The sequence below is a fragment of the Lolium perenne genome, chromosome 7 (assembly GCF_019359855.2).
Source record: "Lolium perenne isolate Kyuss_39 chromosome 7, Kyuss_2.0, whole genome shotgun sequence".
NCBI lineage: Eukaryota > Viridiplantae > Streptophyta > Magnoliopsida > Poales > Poaceae > Lolium > Lolium perenne.
In genome coordinates this window covers 315604204-315610938 of record NC_067250.2, presented here as the reverse complement: position 1 = coordinate 315610938, position 6735 = coordinate 315604204, and the positions used below count along the sequence as shown (strand labels likewise).

At 42.5% G+C, this 6735-nt stretch overlaps 1 long non-coding RNA gene across 1 annotated transcript; it reads right to left on the bottom strand.

Annotated features, from left to right (window-relative positions):
* Nucleotides 1-2681: 2681 nt before the first annotated feature.
* On the bottom strand, nt 2682-5685 carry LOC139833469 (uncharacterized). Its single transcript, XR_011749287.1, has 3 exons — nt 5009-5685; nt 3272-3990; nt 2682-3067 (listed from the first exon to the last, which is right to left on the bottom strand). It is a non-coding gene; the product is annotated as an uncharacterized lncRNA (long non-coding RNA).
* Between the last annotated feature and the right edge of the window lie 1050 nt (nt 5686-6735).

Sequence of the window (6735 nt, the reverse complement as noted above, 5' to 3'; positions counted from 1 at the left end):
CTTCTCAATGATGCTCTCACCGGCTTCGCCAACAAGGCAGGCCCCCTCAAAGTAGAGAGGAAATCCCGAGGAGGCTTGGTCTTAACTCACACAACCAACTTCCCCTGCCTCAGGCAGTCGACGCCCGACAATGGGATGGACGCGTGGTACGCCATCCTTCAGATGCAGGAGTACATAAAGTACGCAGATGACATGTTGCTGCCAGAGAATCTCAGAAACAGGTTTGCAAACATGGCGGATGTCCCTGATAGAGAGATTAGAAAGAACTGGGGTCACATCCAGCAGTTCATTTGCACGATAATCCTGCAGGATGTCAACAATAGGTCTGGCGAGTTCTTCTACGGCTACGGTCTACCACCTAATGACGAGATAGAACTCCGCTTGGAGATGTCGCGTGATGAGAGGCCGTTCAACTCGCTTGAGGGCTGCCGTCCATTCCCCCCTAGGCGTACAACCTGATCCTACGGCAGGAACACTTGCTAAAACTTGAACGATATGTCCTTGAACTTCCGTATTGTAATAATTGCTATATATTCCCATAGAATCGACTAGTTGCTTTTATTTAGTTGTATGAATGTGCATGTGAACATGTGTCTATAGTTTCATTTACTTTGCTATATATTTTAAGATTATGGCGTACATAGCTTAATAATTATTTGCATTTACTCGACCACTACTTGCCTCGTATTTGGAGTTCGCCGATGATTAGAATGTTCGGTCACTCGTACACTCGGGGGTGGAGCCAGTGAGCCTTGGTGCGACGGTCACAAGTATCAATCTATTGTGCATCCTACCTAGCCTCACTGACTCCATCCCTGGATGTTAATATTTGTTTCGACCGACAAAGTATGAGGCACGCTATTTAATTCGTACTACTTGTCTTCTATTTGAGTTCGCACTTCTTAATTGCATTGGCCGATGATTAAAATGTTCGGTCACTTGTACACTCTGGGGTGGGGCCAGTGAGGCTTGGTGTGATGGCCACAAATATCAATCTATTGTGCATCCTACCTAGCCTCACTGACCCCATCCCTGTATGTTATTATTTATTTCGACCAACAAAGTATGAGGCACATGCTATTTAGTTCATACTACTTGTCTCTTATTTGAGTTGGCACTTGTTCATTGCATTGGTACTAACGTTTTACTTGTCTTGTGAATGGAGATGCCGACGACATATGTCGTGTACAAGGGGAGGGTTCCTGGAGTCTACGACGCATCGGGAGGACTGTCGGAGACAGGTGCACCGTTTCAGCGGCAACAGCTACAAGGGATACCCCACTAGGGTGGAGGCGGAAGGAAGATACGCCCGTTATCTAGCGGGAGAGATGAGGGACATGAGGAGGAACCGGATGAAGACCATGGCCTTCGTGATGATGGTCATCGTGACCATGTTGGTCATGTTCTATGTGATTGTAGTTTAGGTTAGGACCTACATTGTGAGGTGTATGACGATACTTGTGACGACTATGTACCGAGACTTCTAACTTTGTGAAACTTCGTCGTTCGGTGTTGCATATGCACTTGTGTTGTATGAATCAACACATTCCGAAAAGAGACTTGCGTATTTGTGTATTGATACCAAAATGAAACTTGGCTCTCTATGTGCTTCTCATATTGCATGTGCTGCTGTCTAAATATGAACTGCGTTGTAAATATATACTGCTGTCAAATATGTATTGTAATATGCTGGAAAAAAGCTGGAAAAATGAATTTTCGAATATAATTGCCGGCGCACCTAAATGCCCTACTGCCGGCGCACGTGGCATGCGCCAGTGCTGGAAGACCTACTGCCGGCGCAGCTGCACGTGCGCCGGTGGAATTTGGCTTTGCCGGCGAAGCTTGGATGGTGCGCCGGCAGTAGATGACATATCGCCGGCGCACTTCCTGGTGCGCCGGCAGTGTCCAGTTATCACCGGCCCGTTCGCACCGGCGGGCTGAGGTGCGCCGGCAGTAGCCATATTTGGTGCGCCGGTAGTAGCTGTTTTCCTTGTAGTGTTCTATGATCTTACTTCTATCTGAATCCAGTGCGATGGAAGCTACACTTGGCAATGGCATGTGGACAGGGTTCGCCATATTTTTTGACGTTGTGGAAAATGACACCGGGGGCGACAAAACCCTAGCGTAGTAGGGTCACCTGTGCCACCTCCCTCCATCGCAACCAGCAGCCAGCCCACGTCAACGGGGCTTCTCCTGCTGCTCGTCCTGTGTGTGTGTGTGTGTGGCCTCCATCATCTCCCCGTTGTTTCCTCCTCCCGGGTCATGTCTTCACCGATCATGAGCTCCCTGCTCCATCCCTGGTTGCTGCCCACGCAGATCCGGTTAGATGAAGAATATAGATGGGACCCTATTACATCCTAACACAGCGAGCTGTAATTATTTTGTTGTGTTAAATAGTTAAGCCTCTTCGGATTTTCTTAAAACATGCTACATGATGCTCAAACGAGTTTCATCGGTGCTCAATCATGGCTTGATCTTACTGTGCTTCTAATATCTAAGCAATTCTTCTTTTAAATGTCAGTTTACCACAAAAGGTCAGAGACACAACATAGTATATCCTCGTTGTTCCACATCTCACTGCAATGATGTTGAATCAGTGAGGCCCTGTTCGGTTGATCCCCTACTCAGGTGGATTGGGGTGTGTTGGAGTGGATTAAGGTGTATTTTGACTTGTTTGGGATTTAAACCACCTCAACCCACCCCAATCCCCCTTGGATTGCCCCAAACTGAACGAGGCATGAGAGATGCAAAACATGCTTCTCTTTACCACAATAAGTATTTCTAGTGAATATCAAGAAGATGTAATCTACAACACAAATGATCAGCAAATCATCAAAGACTGTGATGGATGTGTATATGGATCGGAGGGACTAATAATTAATATGTATTTTCTCCATAAAGAACAATTCAAAACAGGGGTAATTATGTCTCAATACTTACTATAATATGTGAACATTTTCCAAACGCTATTCAGGAATTGAACACAACATGAACACCTCACAGAACTAACCTCCATGCTGAGAAACAGATTGCCTACAATGCCAGAAATTCCATGACCACTTTGAAACTGCAGTAACCAAGTTCAAAATAATATCAATGCATGAATTTTTAAGTACCACCTAGAGAGTGCACTTTAGTACGTCAATTACAACAAAAACCATTAAAATCTTATTCATCACATGGTTCACACATTTGATGAACATTAAAGAACTGCCATATCCATGAGAAAATTCAAGGTACCTGTACCCATCAACATATAACTTGCACTTACCTTCAAGAGCTTTTTCCCCAGGGTAGCAATGAACACCGAGCAATCGAGTATCATCTTCCGTATCATCTGTCTTCAGGAAAACTACTCCACAAGATATTGCACTGTGAGGTGTGTGTATCCTTTGAGAGATGCCCACCTTGGAAACTGTAACAGGGAATCTCAGTCAGCATAAAAACATTTGTATTAATAATAACAGATTGCGTGAGAGTAGAGACTACAACGCATCTGCTTGCTCATTAGTGGGAGTTAAAACTATTTAAAACGTGGTGACATCTGTACCGTCAGTAACTTCGAGCCCCTCGTTGGGTCAGATCTTACCAATTTTTTTTCTACGAACTGCAAAACAGTGATTGACTCCAGAACACAAATTATTAAATGTCAAGCATCCTAGAGTTGAGAGATATATGAAAGGCATCAGCTTTTTCTCACCTATAAATGGTCGCATGTCACTACTGAAGAGCAGGGACTGCTGACATTGCTATATGCTAAAGAAAACCAACTAACAAAAATTCTTCAAATATGTTCTCAAGTACCACCTTACCCACTAACAAACAGAACCACAAGGAGGCTGCCTAGTAACCTTGAGATTTTCCAACTGCTCCTTAATGATTCAGACAATGAAATTTAGAGAGTACAGTTAAAACATGTACCAAAACTATGAGAACTTGCCTCATAATTATCATTAGTGTTGTCTACGAGTGATCCCTCACCAGCCGCACCTGAAGATGAACATGTACCCAAAACTTTCTTTATTAGAGTATGTGTATGAGCAGGACACCCATTTTCAGGGGAATGCAAAATGAGAATTTGCCAAGCTCAGAAGGGTATAGTTACATGATTGACATTGGCACATTATATGATAATTTGAAACATGTTTTAGAAATGGAAATATCAACAGTAGATTTTTAATCTTCAAATTTGCACTAACTACCATTTCAAGGGAAGTTCATATTGAAAATTTGGTAAGACCATGTGGTAGAAAGAATCTAACATAAAGCGAGGGACCAAGCAAAAAAAAATACACGTTGGTTACATGAAGCCTAGAGCGCTGGTACTTGGCAAAGGACCGATACTCTAAACTCAATTTTTCCTAGTAGATTTTCAGATTTGTCTATCTGAAATCGCCTATTTTTGAACACACAAAAGATCAGAATAAGTTATGTGGACTCTATCCTTTAATTAAGAATCGAGCAGCGGCAAAGGAAGTATGGTAAAGAATATAGCTGACTATATTTACACTGATCTGCTGAATAGTATTCATCAAGGTGAGGCTTGTTCGCCACCAAATTGTACAACAAACATCGACCGTTCTGAACTGGCATCTTAATGTTACGGGATATTCCTGTAGCTATGAAAGTATTTGCAACGATAGTACCAGAACCAAGTTCTAAATACTTACTTTGTTTTCCTACAGGTAACTGCAAATGGTATTGTCTGACATTGTGTTGATTTAATACATTTGCATATTAAACGAACACATTCTTGTCAGGTTAACATGCACAAATCATTTTTTGTCTGCCAAAGTAATTCTAAATGATGGCAAATACAAAGGTGCAAAGCTAGAAATGTCCAGAATTGTAGTTTCTGGTCGTTGTCCCTATTATAATTGAGCACGTATTGGCCAAATGAACTACAATAGCCTGAATTAGTAATTTATTTTTATAAAGAGACTAAGCATCAGAAACAACTAAATACATTTTCACTACACAACCTCCTCCAATAAGATTTTGTGATTACCTCTTTTGTCGAAGCTATTCTCTAGTCCCTCTTCGACCTATGTCTGAATCTGAAGCTACGTCTTCATTACCCAAGATAGTGTTCTCGCATCCATCTCCTCTGTCACCTCCCCTCTGGCAGCGGCGATACACGTGGTACGAGGAAGTAGTCTGCGCACACCGGACGTGGTGCTGGAGGTGCCAGCGCTCAACCTACCTTGATTGAGCTTTATGCTTACAGGAGGGGATTGGAGTGGATCGTCGTCGACCCGAGCCGAGGAAGGCGGCCGAAATCAGAGGCACATCCTTAACCAAGGCCCTTGCACCCGCGAAGTCGAGCACGAAGATGCACACCTCGGTCTTGGGGTGTTTCATCCTGATCTCCTCGGAGACCGCAGCCGAGGAGCACGAGACTGGGCCCGGAGGAGGAGAGAGGCAAAAGGCAATGGCTCTGCCGATGTCGTTCATGATGCCGGCGACGACGGGCCAGGGCCATACCGGTGGTGCAGGGCTTGCCGGGGCGGAGGAAGGTGGCATAGACCCAGAGCCTTGAGGCACATGGCGGCTCGAGCAGGGATTGGCTGTGAACCCTGAGGTTCTCCTTCGGAGAGAGGGATTAGGGGTGGCTTTCTTGATGGATTTGCAAAGATTAAGGGTCAGGGATGGAGAAAACCGGATGGAATCCTAAAGAATGAAATAAAACCGAACGTTGAGGAGTAAAAAATCGGTGAGAGGATACGATATGGCCCGCGACGATTGACGAAACCGACGACGTACCAGCTGACTACGGAACAGCTTCGTGTTTTTTTAAGTAGTAGAGATTTTGATTTCCGTCTCAATTTACTTTTTCCCTTCAGAACAACTATAAGACTATTGCTTGAACAAGATACCCAATATTTCAACAAAATAATACAAACACGAACAACAACAAAGAACCCTGACTAAAACAAAAGGTTAAATCGGTGTCCTTTGTTTGAATTGTTGTCTAAACTACTTGATAGACAACCCATAAGTTTGAGGTGACTTTTTTGAGTCTTAATTTGAGTAAAATAAACGCCGAGTTTTGAATTCGACCGCTAAAAATTGAGGGTTTAACTTTGTCTTTTTATATGGTTAAAGGACCTGCAAGTCCATGTGATCTTAACATTTTTTATTTTACCTAAGCTTGGTAGGCTTGTACTCTAGAAACATCTACAAGTTATTTCTCCGACTCATACACAATCCAAGTATTGTACCAATTTAGTGTTAAATTTAAGAATATTATGGAAATAAAGATACATATAAGAGCATAAGCAAAAGCCGTTGTAACAAGAGAGTTCGTTAAACATCCTAAATTAAATTCAAAACTTATGACAAATACAACGTTAGTTTAGCCCCAAAATGCATTTGCTGATAAAAATGATAATGATATGACCAATATGTAATATACATGAGGTGTATATATTGTTATATTTTATAAAAATTATACCTATTAATAGTATTCAAGATCCGACTTATATATTTCGATAAAATAACATACCTTTAATGACAAGGTAAAAATGTCCAGCATAAATTGTTCCGAACATTTTAACTCGCCACGAGCACACAAAATGATAGCTTTGGCCATTGTTTAATCTTAGAAGTTCTCACACGAGGCTATCATACTGTTGAATAACGTGCACCAAAAAATAGAGGTAGGATCTAAAAATACAACCATGATAGAGGCTTCCGATCAAGTGTCACATGTCATACAAGATGCAGCACTAAAAG